At 48.9% G+C, this 19,497-nt stretch overlaps 1 pseudogene; it reads left to right on the top strand.

Annotated features, from left to right (window-relative positions):
* Nucleotides 1–4,483: 4,483 nt before the first annotated feature.
* Nucleotides 4,484–19,497, top strand: part of LOC127773802 (B3 domain-containing protein Os02g0764100-like) — a 37,490-nt pseudogene continuing 22,476 nt past the window's right edge.

Genomic DNA, 19,497 nt, shown 5'->3' with positions numbered 1-19,497 from the left:
ATAAATGGATTGGTCCTGAACATATTAACGCATACATTATGAGGTAGTATCATATTCTTGATTAGATTAAATTGGCATTTGTTATGAAATGAGACCACCTGTGGGTATATGACATGATGAATAGTTGTATCCGTCGTTGGCATGGTCACATCAGAAAGCGAGAAGAAGATATAACGCAAGGACGAATACCCTGCGAAGAAATTCGAGTTATGTCCTCAGCTCCCGTGTAGTCGAATGCGAGATGAGCGCGGGCTTGTAGCGGTTGGATCCGACGACTAACAAAGTCTTCAACGACTTCATAGCCGGTCAGTCCTCGCTCGCGAAGATCGCTCACGACATCGACAAAAGCTTGGAGAGAGGGTGTCAATGGTGGTTTCGAGGTCCAGTCCTCGGAACGCTCCGGTTGGACCTCGGGCACAACAAGAACCAGATCGAGTTCTTTAAGTTCGAGGTAGAACCACCTCGACCTCCATTGGCTCCGGGAAGTATAACATTGGAGGGGGATGTATTTCTCCTTCATGCCGTCACGAAGGCGAAACCTACAGCATCCCGAAACCCTATTGGCTTCCATCCACCTGAGTTCGTAGAAGAAGCGAAAGAGGTCAAGGAAAGGCACTACTCCAATGTAGGCCTCGCAAAGATGGGCAAAAATGCTCAAGAAAGCAATAGAGTTGGGGTTTAGGTGCAAGAGAGAAAGGCCGTAGAAGTTCAAGACCAACAGAAGAAATTCAGAAGGAGGAGGTAAGAAACCGCAGCAGACAAAATCCTCTACCGCTACCATACAACCTAAGATTGGGGAAGGATTAGTACCTCCTACTTCCCTCGCCATGATCTGCTGGGGATGGACAGCCCCCTTCGTGTACAGTTTCTTCAGCACGGCCGCGTCAGTGGAAGACTAGTGAAGGTCTGCCATTGGGAGGAGATCGCCGGTGGAAGGTGTCGAAGATTGGGGAAACGAAGAGTTCAAGGAAGCTGGGGAATAGTGAGGGTTTTCTAGCGGGCGGACTCGAAATGGATCCCAAAATCCCATTAAATAGGCACACTTCCGAATGGTTCGTATTCCGAGGAAAGGGGAGAGATTGCCGCCAAAATTTCTTGAGGTCCGTTAAAGACCGTTGTTCAGACTTCAATTTAAATTCAAAAAGTCGCATAGATGGGCTCCCTGTCAGTGTTGTCGATAGCTCCCTGTCTCTACAGTTAGACAACCAAGATCGACCTAGTGAGTACGAGAACGCGTTATCAGGAGAAGTCGCGTGTGATAACCTGAATTCATTTAAGTTGAAGTCAGGGGCTACTATCAGGGTTACGGATAAGGCATACCTTCACGTATACGGGATGTTTCCGTATACGCTTTAGGAATTTATCTCAAGATATGGAAAATATCTCTATAAGTTAAGGAATAGCCAAAGTCCTAATCGGAGGGGATAAAATCTTTGGTTATACCATGCCAGTTTACATATCCCTAAGTCTTACTTGAGGGTCAAGGTATTCCACGGTATAAAAGGGACCCCTAGGGAGAGGCAAAGGGTATCGCATCTCATCGCCAACACATACACCAAAGTTTACGAAGCCGGAGTGCATGGAGCCAATTCGCCGGGAGATCTTGTCGAGCCCCTCGACTACGATCTCGTCGGTATCGCCTGTTTCGGTTGCTCTCTTTGTAATCTGTTCTCATTATCATCAATCCCACATAAACTGGACTAGGGCAATTACCTGATAAAGGGCCTGAACCAGTATAATCCTTGTCTTTGTCTGTTTTGATGTCGTAATACGTAGACCCCTGCTCCAACGTACCCCAGTACTCTATTCATCTGGTCCGCGAGTATCACTCGTCGACAACTTGAAACAAGAGAAAATTCCCTCTGTACCCCTGAAAATTCATCCAATCCCTTATATACCCCTAAGATTTGCTCATTCCCTTCTATAACCCTAAATTTCAGTTTGGATCCCTTCTATACCCCTTCCGTCAGTTGACCATTAGTTGACCGTTAAATTCATATCATAAAGTCCATTTTACCCTTTGGTATCAAGAAAATATAAATTTATGAAGTATATTAATGGAGTGTATAAATTTATTGCATACAACTATTATATTTATGAATTTATTTTGTGAGATATTATTTAACAAAAAATAATTTTTATCTCGCATAACAAGATTTATCTTATAAAAAATTTTGTACTACTCTAACAAAATATGCAGTTTTTAATGGTAAAAATAATATTGTTTTTTTGTTTTAAATAAAATAAATTTTGCCGTAGATAAAAATTATTTTGTTTTCCCTTCGCAAGGCGAAACTAAAATATTACTTTTGTTAAAAATATCTCACAAAATAAGCTCATAAATATGATAGTCACATATAATAAATTTATACACTCCATTAATATACTTCACAAATTTATATTTTCTTGATACCAAAGGGTTGTCATAGATAAAAATTATTTTTGTTTTCCCTTCGCAAATAAACTCATGCATATAATAGTCACATACAATAAATTTATACACTTCATCAATATACTTCATAAATTGTTATTTTCTTGATAGCAAAGGGCAAAATGGACTTTATGGTAGAAATTTAGTGGTCAATTAACAGTCAACTAATGGAATGGGTATAGAAGGGATCCAAACTGAAATTTAGGGGTATGGAAGGGAATGAGCAAATCTTAGGGGCATAGAAAGGATTGGGTGAAGTTTCAGGGGTACACAGGGAATTTTCTCTTGAAACGATCATCAATCATCTTCGGCCAATAAGACCCCACTCTCCTAAGTGATCAATTCATCTTATGGGCCGATTGATGAGTTCCACAAATCCCTTCATGCACTTCTCCCATAGCAACCTTGGATTGATCATTATCTACGTATTTTAACAGCACCCCATCTATATTTCGTCAATATAACTCTCCATTAAGCAAAGTATATTTGAATGCTTGCCGTCAAATTTTCCGATCAACCCCGAGACTAGGATCTTTCAAATATTCTATCAAAGGGATTCTCTAGTCTTCTTCTGACTCTTGGGCACAAATGTCTGAATCTACAATTAATTTGGCCTCTAAATCAATTGTCTCATGCCCCCCACCTTCTTGTCTGGAACCGGTCAGACCGGCCATACAATGCCGGTCAGACGGTCCTGTTTGACCGGTCAGACCGGCCATGTAGAGTTGGTCAGACCGCCGGTTACAACCGGTCAGACCGGCCGTGCAATGCCGGTCAAACCGCCCCTAGTATGTGATTTTGCTAATATTGTCTAGTCTTTTAAAATTAAGCACCAGCTTTTCCAAGATTAAGAATACCCCTTTCTTCACATTATAGCCAGATGCTTGTTGAGCCAAATCATTTGCTCTTGAATTCTCACTTCTAGTAATATGCCTATGATGAACCTTGAGTTCCACTCTAGACATTCAACGCTAGGATTGCCACGATCTTTCGGTGAGTTGAGATAACTACGATTTGGAAGAAATGTTGACCGATCCGACTACAACTATATAAGACATTGCGTTGCGCCTTAGAGATCGATACACCTCTCCATGGGTTGTTGATCTTGCCGGTGTAGATCAACCCTATTCCTGCAAGCAAATAAAAGAAACAAGCAAGAGCAAGATAAAAGCAATCTGATATTGCAAATTGGAATTAAATACAAATGATAAGTTGGGGTTCCGAAGGACAAGCAGACGGATGGTCTAGCCGACACGTGAGCTGTAACGCCCCAATTTTTGTTTGGGATTAAGAAAATCATTAAATAAATCTCTAGAAATTGAATAAAAATTAAAGTAATGTAATCAAGTGAAATGATGAGGGAATTAAAAATTTCCTTTAAAAATCATGGCCGGAAATATTTTTTAATATTCTCTGTGCCCTAAAATACTCTCAGAAATTTCATGCGAATTTTTGGAGCTCAAGATGTAATTATAATAATACAAACACCATTTAATCAATTAAATTAAATTGTAAAACAAATTAATCTCCTCCTTCCATTAGGCTCGGCCCAAGTCCTCCCCTTCCTTCCCTTTCCTTATGCCGGCCTCCCTTTCCCTCCCTCACCCAACTTGGCTCCCCTTCTTCTCCTCAAGTTTGCATTGCCTCCCTAAACCAACCTCCTCTCTCCCTCTGGTTGACAGGTGGGACCCGCGGCCCCACCTGTCATCCCCAACCTCTAGCCAGCCTAGGTCGGCAACCACCATTGTCGCCCACTCCGCCGCCGATTCCACGCCCTCCTGCTCGCGCACTCGCATCCAAACCGTGTGGGACCGGTTCCCCACCACTTCCCCTACTTTTCCCCAAATTTTTGCACCGGAATCGAGCCCCATCTCCCCCACGATGTCGCCCCACTTCGCTGGCCGTTGCCGTCGCGCCTAGCCACGGTTTTCTCTCCCCGAGCCAACAAAACACTTCCCCGGCCTCTCCTCTCTCGTTTCCCCCAACTCCCGAGCTTCCCTGCGCAATTAATCACGCCCGCATCACCGAGCCTGTGCGCTGCCGTTCGCCATCATGCTCCAGCCGCGTGCCACCGCTGCTCCTGCTGTCGCCGTGCCGCGCCACCACCACCATCGGCTCCGCCGCTTTGCGCCGCACGTCATCCGCAACCCCACTTCCCCAAACCGCCGCCGAATCACCACCTCCACGGCGAACCCGAGGCTGCCGCCGCAATCGCCGCCTCCGGTCGCTGTTTGCCACCGCTCCCAGCCATCCCGAGCCGCGTTGTGGCCACCCCAGTGTCGCTCCGCCGTGCCACACCTCGGGCGCCACCCTCCGCCGTGTCCCTCACTCGCCGGTGAGCTTCGCCGCCCTCATCTCCTCCGGTCGTCCTTCCTCGCCGTTCCGGCCACCCCACGCTCCCTAACCCCTTTCAAACCCTGTTGACGGTCGTTATCGACCAATTTCGATCGTCAATATTACCCAATATATGAAGACTAGCTATGCTTGCAATGCATTATTTAACAAATAAAACATTCTATGAATTCTATCACCCAATGAGTTCAGCTAGACAACTTGGATTAGGCCAGCTCCTAATCGGCCTACTCTTTGCTGACAAGATCCAATGCTGAGGAGAAATCACATTGACTCTGATGATGGATCGGTTGCTTAACCTCCCAGGGCCCCCTCGGGCAGTATTGACAATATTGAGTTGGCAAGGTTCAAGAGCAGAAACTTTGACAGATGGTGGGGTGAATGGAAGCTGCATTTATTTCATCAATCAGCTTCAATGTATATGACAGATCTATTTCCTGATGTCATACCCCAGGTAAACCTTGTCATTATTAACTTGAATGATTATCAGCCAATTCATTACTTGACTAATTTCTTGCTCATGTTTTGCAGACAATCGACTCTTCCCCTCCACGTCAAAGCAACAGTGGTAGAAATATCCACTATGCCCCAGGTTTAATTCCAAATGGAGGTGGGCCATCTCCCCTTGTCATCGGCTACCATGCCGCCAAGACTTCAACTCTCCTTCAAGGCTTAATCAGGGAACCAGCCGATGCAGGCAAGAAAAGAAAAACTAGATCATCGGCTGTGGGCACTCTGACTCTAGCTCCAAAGAAAAAGGCCAAGTCCAAGAAAACCAAGCCGACCGATGACTTGCCTACCTTGGATCCATCCATTGAACAAGCTCTGGATGAAGAAGACATTGAGGATGATGTTGATCAGGCTGCAGCTGAAGTGAGTGTGTCACGACCGGAAATAACTCAACGGGCGTTCCTTACGTGCGTGTATTATTCCTTGTCCCAGGAGGCAAGGTACACCCAAAGTTGATACATTTCAGAGTTTATCAAGCGGAAGCATAAATAGTTAATTTATTACATGGGCGGCGAAGGCCCAGCACACAAGAAGACAAACGAAAAACAGCGGAAGACTAGGGCGACGACCATAGGCGCTTGACGGTAGGCACGAGCTAGACACCAAAGCCTTCATCATCCAGGAACTCCTCTTCTGGGGTTTGGGAAAAATTGAGCAAGACTGAGTACAACCACCGTACTCAACAAGACACACCCATAAGTGCAGAATAAATGCAAGGGAGTACAAGGGAGACATAATATAGGGGGTTAGTGTTTGCAGTAAACATCATTAAAAGACACTTAGTTGCTCAAAGCTATTTTGTAAACACGATTCTAGAACTATACAATATTATTAATCAAGGCCGTGAACCCACACGAACCTGCCTTAACCCAAGGCCTACGATGATTCAGACCGAACTGGCAAGCCGACCCTGGGTCCCAGCTCGTCCCAAGCCAACCCAGGCCAACCATTCCACATTTTAGTTGTTAAGCAGGTTTTAAGAATTAAAACACTAACTTGGGTACATTGCTCGGCTTGCCCATAACCGAGGGCGCGGCTATTCGAATAGATTCTACTCTGATCAGAGGTGTACATCTTTACCCACAAAACACATCTTTCTCACGTGTAACCACCTGCCACATACCACCACGGTATACGGACGGAAGACGTGACATAGTTTCCAACCAATCCTAGCCATAGACAAGAGTATCGACCCAACCCCACCTACGGCCGGAACCCCCGGGACAGGTAGGCAGGACTGAGCCCCTAGCAGCAGGACACCGGCCCTATGCCATGACATCTCGACTACCGGGCCGCAGCTCGTGTAGCCTTCATTTGCCCTAGAGATGTCCATCGACCCCTGACTTCGTCCATCTCCATCCGTGTACTTTTGTTTATAACCAGACTGAGCCACAAACTAAGCCTTACCCACTAGACATGTGGAAGTACGGTAGTGCTTTGAAACAGAGGCCCGAAGACCGGTCCTTATATGGCCGAGGTGCTACTATCAAAACCATGCACCCCGAGCCCAGCCTAAAACCATTTTGAGGGTTTTGAATAGAGGGGGAGGTGTGAATCCAATTCCACAATAATCCAACCATTCCATAGTGTCCAGGTGATGAGAATATTCCCAAAGTCTAAAGTTGTAAAACCACCTAATGTTGCCTAATTAACCAGCGAAGCATCTACCTAAAATCATACTAGTGGTACCATGAGTAGAGTGTCCACTAGTTGGGGTTTTGTTTATTCTAGGGTGAACAAGGTAATAATAACAATAACAATAATAAGGTCATAACAAAGGTAAATAGGCATGGCTAAATAAAACAATGATAACGCGGGAATTTAAATAAAGCGATAATGCAATAATTTAAATCAAAATAATTTCATAAACTGGGATTCAATATGTTCAAGGATGATGTGACTTGCCTTGCTCGCTTTCCCAAACGTCGGCTTCAACCTCCATGAAGAGCGGATCTTCCGAAGCTGCAACGTCTACACGACCAACGGAAAATAAAAGGGCTTTTACTCTAATAAACTCCATAAAACAAGCAGAAACAAAGCACAAAATGGGGTTCTTGACTTCTTAAGGAAAAATTAGAGACTTGAACGGTCCAATTCCGAGTTCAAATGGCCAAGTTATGACCATTTGAAGTTTATATACTCTTTAAATGAATATTTGCGAATTTCTTCATTTAAATTTTAATTTAAAAAGGATTTATTGCGTCAGCCGAGGGGAGAGGGCGCACGGACCGGGTCCACGGGAGTGGGGCCCACGCGGCAGCCTCACGGTCCACGGTGGACCGGGCGCACCCGGGCTCACACTGGCCGGCGCCGTGGGCCCCACACGACAGCCGCACCCGAGGGCGCGGGCGGCTGACAGCCGGGCCTCACGCGGCGGCCACTCGGCGCGCCCGAAGACGGCCACTCGGCGCGGCCGGCGGGAGGCGGCGCCCGCGCCCCTATGGTCGCCGGCGGCGGCCATAGGCACGGCAGAGCGGCGGCCGAGAGAGAGGAAGGGAAGGGGGAAAAGAGGCGGCGGTCCACGGCTCACCCTAGGTCGACGGCAACAACGAAAAAGGCGGCCGGAGCGGAGGAAGGCAGCGGCGCGGCTCGGGTCGACGGGGTCGACTGCGTTCCGGTGATCGGCGGACTCGGGGAGGGCGTGGACGGGGTCGACAGCGGAGCGGCGAAGCCGGAGGAGGCGAAGCCGGAGGAGGCGACGCCGGGGCGGGAGACGGTCCCGGCGAGTGGAGAAAGCCGGCCGGAGGTCGTCGGCGACGGAGGAGAGAGAGAGCGACGGCGCGAGCTCGATTCCGGCGAGGAGGAAGAGCTGCGAGAGGCGGAAACGGACGGAGGAGGTGCGGGGAGGGTTTAAATAGGGTCGGGAGGGGGAGAGAGCGGCCGGGGAGGAAGGGAACCGGCGCGGGAGGTCGGCCGCCATCAATGGCGCCGGCGAGATTTGCGGGGGCAAATCCGCCCGTTTGAACGCAAGAGAGAGAGGGGAAAATGGGGGGAAAGGGAGAGGGGATCACGGGGAATGATTCCCCCCACATTATTGCACGCGGGGACGACGGGAGGCGGCGGGATTCGCGGCGGCGGCGGCGCTAGGGCACGGGCGAGGCGGCGGGAGCGGCGGGAGGTCGGGGATGACGGGTGGGCCCCACCCGTCAGCGAGGGTGGCGGGCGGGCCCGCTCATCAGCGACGCGCGCGCGGGGAGGGGGCCGAGTGGGCCGCGGGGGAGAGAAGAGAGAGAGGGGGGGAGAGGGAGATGGGCCGGGCTGGCCCAAGGGAGGGAAGGGGGACTTTTAGAGTTTTTCTTTTTATAAAACTTTTTCAACTTTGTTTATTTCTTAACAATTATTATTTGTGCTCTGAAAATTCCACTAAAATTTATTTACACATTTTAGGCTTTTAGGAAATATACAAAAATCCTCTAAGTCTTATTTGACTTTTACTTTGCACATTTTAATTTTTGGAGGCTTTCACAAGGATTTTAATTATTCTAGGCATAATTTTAAAAGATATATTTTAGGGTCGTTTTGGCACGTGACAAACCTACCCCCCTTAAACGGAATCTCGACCCCGAGATTCGGAAGAACTGGCGAAGAGATCGGGATGGGCTGTCTTCTGCTCGTCTTCACGTTCCCAAGTAGCTTCTTCCTCGGCATGGTTGCTCCATTGGACCTTGCAAAAACGGATTACCCGATTCCTGGTCCTGCGCTCCATGGTGTCCAGGATTTTCACTGGCCTCTCCACGTAGGTCAAGTCTTCGCGAACTTCAATTTGCTCTGAATCGGCCTGCTCGGATGGCACTCGAAGACATTTCTTGAGTTACGACACATGGAACACATCATGCACGTTGCCCAAGGAGGCGAGCAGCTCCAACTGGTAAGCGACTTCTCCGCGTCGAGCAATGATACGGAAAGGACCCACGAACCGAGGTGCGAGCTTCCCTTTCGTCTGAAACCTGTGTACGCCCCGCAATGGCGTGACCCGAAGGTACACAAAATCGTCCACTGCGGATTCCAGGTTACGGTGTCGGTTATCTGCATAACTCTTCTGTCGAGACTGTGCCACCTTTAGATTATCCCGAATGGTTCTGACTTTAGCTTCAGCTTCTCTCAGGATATCAGTCCCGAACACTTGGCTTTCCCCAACTTGGTCCCACAATAGCGGTGTCCGACATTTGCGGCCATACAACGCTTCATAGGGTGCCATTTGTATGCTAGCTTGGTAGCTATTATTGTAGGAGAACTCGGCATAGGGGAGACTCTTATCCCAGGTCTTCCCGAAATCTAATACACAGGCACGGAGCATATCTTCTAGGATCTGATTTAGACGCTCGATCTATCCATCTGTCTGCGGGTGATACGCGGTGCTGAAATTTAAGTGGGTACCCAACTCTTCTTGGAGCTTCTTCCAGAAATGAGAGGTGAACTGGCTTCCCCGATCAGATACAATTTTCTTAGGAACGCCATGGAGACTCACGATCCTAGCGAAGTAGAGTTCAGCTAGTTTGTTCCCTCCATAGGTGGTCTTCACGGGAATGAACTGAGCTACCTTGGTTAGTCGGTCCACGACTACCCATATAGAGTCATAACCGCCTTGGGTTTTTGGAAGTCCGGTGATGAAATCCATTCCAATTTCATCCCATTTCCATTCTGGTACTTGTAGAGGTTGGAGAAGTCCGGCCGGTCGTTGGTGCTCTGCCTTGACACGCTGGCACACATCACAAAGGGGCACGAACTCTGCAATTTCCTGCTTCATACTAACCCACCAGTATTTCTCTTTCAAGTCCAAGTACATCTTCGTACTACCAGGGTGGATGGAATAAGGACTTTCGTGAGCTTCCTGAAGTATCAACTGTTTAAGTTCCCTGTCGTCTGGAACGCATACCCGATTTCCGTTCCATAGGGTTCCGTGTTCATCCTCTGTGAAACCAACGGCTTTACCCTGTTTCATATTCTTGAGGATCCCATGCATATCTGGATCATTCTTCTGAGCATCGAGGATTTGATCGAGCAAGGTAGGCTTGGCTTCCAGCGTAGCCAAGAATCCATGGCTAACGATGCTTAGGTTCAGGGCTTCCATCTGTTGATTAAGTTCCAATGGAATGTCACGGACGCCAAGAGTGTTGCAATGGCTTTTTCGACTTAGAGCGTCGGCGACCACGTTGGCCTTACCAGGGTGATAGTGAATTCCCACATCATAATCCTTGATGAGTTCTAACCATCTCCTCTGCCGAATATTCAGATCCGACTGAGTGAAGATGTATTTCAAACTCTTATGATCAGTATATATTTCACAGCGATTCCCAATGAGATAGTGCCGCCAGATCTTTAGAGCATGAACCACAGCGGCTAACTCCAAATCATGGGTAGGGTAGTTGCCTTCATGGGGCCGTAGATGGCGTGAGGCATAGGCTACCACATGACCTTCCTGCATGAGCACGCACCCCAATCCTTGGCGCGAAGCGTCACAGTACACCAGGAAGTCCTTGCGAGTATCCGGTAATATCAACACTGGCGAGGAGACCAGCTTTTCTTTGAGAGTTTGGAACACCTTCTCGCATTGCGGGCTCCACACAAATTTTTCTTCCTTCTTCAGCAACTGCGTGATGGGTCGAGCGATTTTGGAGAAGTTCTCGATGAATCTTCGGTAGTATCCTGCCAAACCCAAAAAGCTGCGAACCTGAGTGACTGTCTTGGGTTGCTTCCAATCAGTGACGGCGGTCACTGTTTCGGGGTCCACAGCAACTCCTTTAGCAGATATCACGTGCCCTAAGAACATGACTTCGGACAACCAGAACTCACACTTGCTAAGCTTGGCATACAATTGATGTTCCCGCAACTTTCCCAACACCAGACGGAGATGCTGCTGATGGTCTTCCTCTGATTGTGAGTACACCAGTATGTTGTCAATAAAACCACAACAAACTTATCCAGGTATTCCATGAACACTTTGTTCATTAAGTTCATGAAGAAGGCAGGAGCATTGGTCAGACCGAATGACATCACCGTGAATTCATACAATCCGTATCGCGTGGTGAATGCGGTCTTCGGGATATCTTCTTCACGAATACGCAATTGGTGATATCCGGAGCGAAGATCAATCTTGGAGAATACAGTGGCACCTTTAAGCTGATCGAACAGATCGTCGATCCGGGAAGAGGGTACTTGTTTTTGATAGTAACTTCATTGAGAGCTCTGTAGTCAACACACATCCTCTTTGTCTTGTCCTTCTTTTCCACAAAAATCACGGGAGCACCCCAGGGGGAAGTGCTCGGCCGTATATACCCCTTTTCTTTCAACTCTTCCAACTGTTTCTTGACTTCGGCCAGTTCATTTGCTGCCATACGGTAGGGTCGCTTGTACAGAGGAGTGGTTCCTGGAGCAAGATCTATCCGGAACTCAATCTCTCGCTTCGGCGGCATACCGGGTAGTTCTTCCGGAAACACATCTCCGAACTCACTGATGATGGGGGTTTCCGACAGTCCTATCTGATGAAGTTCGGAACTGCCGACAGAGGTTGGGGGTGCAAAGAAAATAACCGGTCGTTCCGGCCCCCGATACAGAGTGACAGTGCGCCTTGCGCAATCCACTACTCCTTGGAATTGAGCCAACCAATTCATCCCAAGGATCACATCCAAGTTCTTGGTGTCCAGAAGAATCAAATCTGAGAGAAAAGGGATCCCCTGGATTTCAATAGGAACGGCAGGGCTATAATACTTTGCTGTCATAACCCCTCCAGGGGTGGTGATGAGCAGAGGGTTCCTAAGCCTTTCTACCCCCAACTGATTTCTCCCCACGAATGGCACAGATATAAACGAGTGGGAAGCTGCAGAGTCGAACAAAATGGTAGCAGGGATGGAATGAATGAGGAACGTACCAACGATGACGTCTGGAGTTGTCAGCACATCCTCGGCAGTCACGTGGTTCAGACGACCCCGAATGACATCCTTACCACCGTTGTTGGGGCGGGGAGGCGCTTGGCCTTGCTAGCGCCTCGGCTTTGGGCATTTATCCGCAAAGTGCCCGGGCTCGAAGCAGTTGAAGCACAGACGCTGCTGACCTTGAGCGTCTCTGCGGCCTTGACCAGGCAGCACGGCTGGCGTAGGAGGACGGGGTGCACGGGTCCCTTGCTGATTCTGCTGCTGCTGCGGCTGTGGGACACGCACCACGAATTGAGGTCGGGGCGCGGAGCGTGGTTGCTGCTGCTGCTGCTGCTGCGAGGAGGATCCCCCTGGATAGGGATTGGTGTAGCGGACCCTTTGGTTAGCCCCCTGTTGATTGCGGAAATTTGCCAAGCGACGCTTGTGCAACTCCAGTTCCTTGTGCTTGGCTTCCAAGCGGATGCTCTTGTCCACCAAACGCTGGAAATCCGGATAATCCCCGGAGACCAGACGCACGAACAGCTCAGGGTCCATTCCTGCCAAGAACTTCTCTTGCTTTTCCTCGTCTTCCCGAACATCCTCCGGGGCGTACCGGGCCAAGTTGTTAAACTCATGCAAATACTCCATCACGGAGCGGTTGCCGTGCTTCAACTCCCGGAATTCCCTTTTCTTAAGGGCCATGACTCCGGCGGGCACATGGGTCCTCCGGAATGCGGCGGTGAAGCGGGCCTAGGTAATAGGCTACCCCTCTGGCTGCGTAGCCTGGAAGTGGTCCCACCATAGAGATGCGGGCCCCTGCAGTTGGTGAGCGGCAAGGATGACTTTCTCCTCATCGTTGCACTGCACGGTGTCTAACTTCTTCCCCACGGCATGCAACCAATCCAAAGCATCCACGGGGTTATTGGAGCTAGAGAAGGTAGGCGGACGGATGCGGAGGAACTCGGCGAGTTTAGAGTGTTGTGGGGGTGGTGGTGGAGGTGGAGCATTATGCTGTGGCAGATTTTGGATGTGATAGAGGAAAGCAGCCATCATGTTGGTCTGCTGGGCGAGGATTTGGGTAAGGATGGAGTTGGTGTCTGGTGGTGGTGGTGGAGGCAGGGGAGGAGGTGGAGGTGGGCTGCCATGGTTGTTGTGGTTGCTGCCTTCGGGGTGACTGCCTTCATCGGTAGCAGCACTTCTCCTGGTTGTCACCATATGAAAATCCCACACAGAACCAGCAAACAGAGAGAGCTGACTATTAAAACTAACCACCCACGACTACCATAATTCTTGAATTTATTACTGCTATTAAATTGGTTCATTAAGGTTCAAGTTGCTTAAGCAAATAAAATAAAGACAGGCTCTGACACAGTTATACCACACACCGGTATAACCATGCCCCACACGACTCTAGCAGAAAACAAACGAGAAGAACACACGCGCAAGCCTACTAACTGCTCATCTACTTCTGCGACAGGCTAGGGCGGAAGGTGAGCAGCAGCGCATCCTCCGTGCTACCAACGCCAGAGGCTCCCTCCTCCTGAGGAACCAAGGGCGCGGGCTCGGCACGAGGGGTCTCGACGAAGCAGGTCCACGCCAGGGATTGACGAACGAGCTCAGGCCTGGAGGTACTCTTGCGGGCGGTGATCTTCATGCTGCGGCAGACACGGCGGCGCTTGGGGTGACAAACCTCTCCCTGGGCGATCTTGAGCTGACACAGCTGCGCCTCCACTGCGTCTAGGTCCTTCTTCAGCTGCAGATTCTCCTGACGCAGCTCCAGGATCTTCATGTTGTTCTCGACCAACCCGCGGCGCACCATATAATGGAAGTCGATACGAGCCGCGTCGTACGCCTTCACCATGCGCGCCAGGTGCATGATGGTAGCGTCATCCTCCGAGCTAGCATCCTGAAGGTGGTGTAGTCGCGGGCTCCTCCGCGACGAGGGTGGTAGCGGTAGGGCGAGTGCTGCAACTCGTCCGGGTAGCGCTGGTGAAGAGTGCCGATGGCGAGGAGTGCGGCGTTCTGGCAAGCGGTGGAAAAAGAATCTCCACCCGCGGTGACTACCAACAAGGTCCTCTCGGGTGAGCTAGTGAGGATCACTGCAGTGACCTCCCAAGCAGCGTGGGGCTCTGCATCGTCACACTCCTGCTCCGGGAGCTGCTTGCCCTGGTAGTCCATTCCATGTGGATACCCCAGGACAACACACATGCCCCATAGCTCCAAAACGAAGCCAGTCAGGTCCAGACCGCGACGGTTGATGCTGCCGGCCATCTACAAACAAAAACAAAAGAGAGAAGCAACATTTTAAAGATCAGATTTTGACGATAAATGAAGCAGCAGGACAGAGAGAGACTAGAGGATTTTCACAAATAAGAAAGGATTTTTTATTTCGAAAATATTGCTAAGGCTTGGGATCTAAGGCTCGTCCTAGGGTCAAGGAGGCTCTGATACCAAGTTGTCACGACCGGAAATAACCCAATGGGCGTTCCTTACGTGCGTGTATTATTCCTTGTCCCAGGAGGCAAGGTACACCCAAAGTTGATACATTTCAGAGTTTATCAAGCGGAAGCGTAAATAGTTAATTTATTACATGGGCGGCGAAGGCCCAGCACACAAGAAGACAAACGAAAAACAGCGGAAGACTAGGGCGACGACCACAGGCGCTTGACGGCAGGCACGAGCTAGACACCAAAGCCTTCATCATCCAGGAACTCCTCTTCTGGGGTTTGGGAAAAATTGAGCAAGACTGAGTACAACCACCGTACTCAACAAGACACACCCATAAGTGCAGAATAAATGCAAGGGAGTACAAGGGAGCCATAATATAGGGGGTTAGTGTTTGCAGTAAACAGCATTAAAAGACACTTAGTTGCTCAAAGCTATTTTGTAAACACGATTCTAGAACTATACAATATTATTAATCAAGGCCGTGAACCCACACGAACCTGCCTTAACCCAAGGCCTACGATGATTCAGACCGAACTGGCAACCCGACCCTGGGTCCCAGCTAGTCCCAAGCCAACCCAGGCCAACCATTCCACATTTTAGTTGTTAAGCAGGTTTTAAGAATTACAACACTAACTTGGGTACATTGCTCGGCTTGCCCATAACCGAGGGCGCGGCTATTTGAATAGATTATACTCTGATCAGAGGTGTACATCTTTACCCACAAGACACATCTTTCTCACGTGTAACCACGTGCCACATACCACCACGGTATACGGACGGAAGACGTGACATAGTTTCCAACCCATCCTAGCCATAGACAAGAGTACCGAGGGCACGGGCGGCTGACGGCCGGGCCCCACGCGGCGGCCACTCGGTGCGCCCGAAGGCGGCCACTCGGCGCGGCCGGCGGGAGGCGGCCCCCGCGCCCCTATGGTCGCCGGCGGCGGCCATAGGCACGGCGGAGCGGCGGCCGAGAGAGAGGAAGGGAAGGGGGAAAAGAGGCGGCGGTCCACGGCTCACCCTATGTCGACGGCGACGACGAAAAAGGCGGCCGGAGCGGAGGAAGGTGGCGGCGCGGCTCGGGTCGACGGGGTCGACGGCGTTCCGGCGATCGGCGGACTCGGCGAGGGGGTGGACGGGGTCGACGGCGGTGCGGCGAAGCCGGAGGAGGCGACGCCGGGGCGGGAGACGGTCCCGGCGAGCGGAGAAAGCCGGCCGGAGGTCATCGGTGACGGAGGAGAGAGAGAGCGACGGCGCGAGCTCGATTCCGGCGAGGAGGAAGAGCGGCGGGAGGCGGAAACGAACGGAGGAGTGCGGGGAGGGTTTAAATAGGATCGGGAGGGGGAGAGAGCGGTCGGGGAGGAAGAAAACCGGCGCGGGAGGTCGGCCGCCATCAATGGCGCTGGCGAGATTTGCAGGGGCAAATCTGCCCGTTTGAACGCAAGAGAGAGAGGGGAAAATGGGGGGAAAGGGAGAGGGGATCACGGGGAATGATTCCCCCCACTTTATTGCACGCAGGGGACGACGGGAGGAGGCGGGATTCGCGGCGGCGGCGGCGCTAGGGCGCGGACGAGGCGGCGGGAGCGGCGGGAGGTCGGGGATGATGGGTGGGCCCCACCCGTCAGCGAGGGTGGCGGGCGGGCCCACCCGTCAGCGACGCGCGCGCGGGGAGAGGGCCGAGTGGGCCGCGGGGGAGAGGAGAGAGAGAGGGGGGGAGAGGGAAATGGGCCGGGCCGGCCCAAGGGAGGGAAGGGGGACTTTTAGGGTTTTTCTTTTTATAAAACTTTTTCAACTTTGTTTATTTCTTAACAATTATTATTTGTGCTCTGAAAATTCCACTAAAATTTATTTATACATTTTAGGCTTTTAGGAAATATACAAAAATCCTCTAAGCCTTATTTGACTTTTACTTTGCACATTTTAATTTTTGGAGGCTTTCACAAGGATTTTAATTATTCTAGGCATAATTTTAAAAGATATATTTTAGGGTCGTTTTGGGACGTGACAGAGTGACACAGAAAGAACACCATTAGCTTCAACCAAGCAGACACCTCCGACTCCTTTTGCCCCCACTCATTTCTTAAGAGTAAGCAACTCTCTTCAATCTCTTTTGTAATTATTTCACCTTTCGGCCGATTACTCATAGACTTTGTAGCTGCAGAAGAAGAAAACTGCTGTAAAGAAGAAATCAGCTGCAACAACTCTCAAACTAGCTCCACCAGTAAGTTATCCTTAAATTTACTAGTTGATTCCAACCGATTTTGTATAACACTTGTCCCTTTTACAGCCTCCTCCTCCTCCTCCTCCCGTACAACAATCGTCAAGTGACTGAACTCCATCGGCCATGGGAAGTCATCATATTGAGGAAGAAGAACAACCAGCTGCTCCTGCTATCCGAGTAAGTTTCCCTTTGATGCAAGAATGTAGATCGGCTGTATTTACCTAACTCTCAATCTTCCTGAAATTGTTTCCGCAGGTTTTAGCCGATCTCTTCTCTTTTGACATCAGGGATTATCTTGATGAGGCAGAAGAAGATACTTCAAGCAAAGCTCTAGCTCCCTTATCCGATGATGTGAAGAAAACACTCGAAGATATCTCTCATCGGCTAGAAGCATCATCACTGGATAGTTTGGTGGCAAACTGTGGGCCGATTAGTACTCGGCTACGTGAGATCCAAGCTCTAATTCCAGATGAGCTAGCCGATATCCTTACTCCAGCGGTTTATCTTGAGCAACATCAATTCAAGTTGGAGAAGGCCAAGCTAAGACTAGCCGCACGTCGGGAGCGCAAGGATATCAAAGCTACAATCCAAACCAATCGGCAGCTTGTTCATGAAGAGAAGACCAAACTTGATCAGCTATCTGAGGGCCCGATTAAATCCAATATTGATCGGCTCGAAGCTCGCAAGATTGAGCTCTTGGTGTAACTTGAAGAATGCAACGCCGAGCTGGATATGGAACATAAAAAGCTAGCTGATCTCCCAAAGTCTATCGAAGAGCAGAAAGCAAGACTTAAATCGGCTATAAAAAATGTTGCTGATCTGACCAAGTCCTTGAAAATCATCCCTGGAACCGATGCTCAAGACGCCCAAGCCATTGAAGAAGTAGAACAAATTAGGCAAAAGGCTATTTTGGCTATCCAGCAATACTCGTCTCGATGACTTTCTGTGTAATAGGCCTTAGAAATTTTTGTAATCGGCTAAAACACTTTAGTATTTTACTACCTTAACAATCCTTTGTGCCGATTAATACAACTTCTAACTTTGCTCAAAAATTTTCATTTTTTGTACATATGTGCCCCCCCTAATTTTACAATGTTAAAACATTGACAAAATTATAAAAACAACTAAGGGCGATATAACAATATCGGCCATTATACATCGGCAAATCACAACCGATTACAATAAAAAAACTAAGGGCGATAGAACTCTATTGGCCATTGTATATCGGCAAACCACAACCGATTACAATATGGAAAAACAACTAAGGGCGATATAACTATATATCGGCCATCTCAAGACGATGAAAACACATCGGCTATCATGTATCAGCAACATCAGCCGATCATGCATAAACCCAAACACTTGGGTAATATTTCTTCAAGTATTTGCCATTTAGTGCTCTGCCATAAACTTCTCCATTGAGTCCTTGCAACATGTAAGCTCCTTTAGATACAACTTTATAAATTTGAAACGGTCCTTCCCAATTCGGCGACCACTTGCTGAATTTGCTATCTCGAGTTCCAATCGGCAGAATCAACTTCCATACAAGTTCTCCCTCCGAAAAATCTTTGGGTACCACTTTCTTATTGTAATACCGAGCAACACGCTCTTTATCTTTGGTAACTTTTGCAAGGGCTCGCAAACGTGACTGAACCAGATCTTCCTTCTCATCGGCCATAAGGTTATAATACTCATCGGCTGTGAAATCATTTTGTAACTCTGTTCTTCTGGAGCCGATTCGAACTTCCCATGGCAAAACAGCCTCATGTCCATAAACAAGTTTATAAGGATGGACTTGGATTGATCCATGACAAGCCATCCGATAAGACCACAATGCTTCGGCCAATCGAGTATGCCATTGCCGAGGATAATCAGAAATTATCCTCTTAATCAATTTGATCAAGCTCTTGTTAGATGCCTCAGATTGCCCATTAGCTTGTGCATAATACAGTGAAGAATTCAATAATTTGATACCCATGCTATCAGCAAACTGAACAAACTCATCGGACACAGAAATTGAACCTTGATTGGTCGTGATAGTCTGAGGAATACCAAATCGGTAGATTATATGCTCTTGAACAAACTGTATCGCATCCCCGGAATCAACTTTCCTCAAAGGAATCGCCTCTACCCACTTGGTGAAATAATCGGTTGCCACCAATATAAACTTATGCCCTTTACTCGATGGTGGATTTATCATACCGATCATATCAATTCTCCAACCCCAGAATGGCCATGGTTTACTGATAGGATTCATAGCCGACGCTGGTGCTCGCTGAATTGCTCCAAACTTCTGACAATCTTGACACCCTTTGTAATATCTGAAACAATCTTCTAACATTGTCGGCCAAAAATACCCTGCACGCCGAAGCAACCACTTCATCTTATGAGCCGATTGATGAGCACCACAAATTCCTTCATGAACTTCGCCGATTGCAACCTTAGCCTGATCAGCACTCAAACACTTAAGCAATACCCCATCAATCGTCCGATAATAAAGCTCATCATCCAATAAAGTGTACTTCAACGCCTTATATCTCAATTTCCTAGAAGCCGATTGAGACAGATTCTGCAAATACTGATGCACATCATACCTCCAATCATCGGCTGTCATTGCTGCAATTTCAACCTTAACATCTCTGATCATCGGCTTATATCCCGACGCCCCTTGGGCCAAATCATTA

The sequence above is a fragment of the Oryza glaberrima genome, chromosome 1 (genome assembly GCF_000147395.1).
Source record: "Oryza glaberrima chromosome 1, OglaRS2, whole genome shotgun sequence".
Lineage (NCBI taxonomy): Eukaryota > Viridiplantae > Streptophyta > Magnoliopsida > Poales > Poaceae > Oryza > Oryza glaberrima.
The sequence above is the reverse complement of the archived record's forward strand: the minus strand, read 5'-3'. Positions and strand labels throughout refer to the sequence as shown.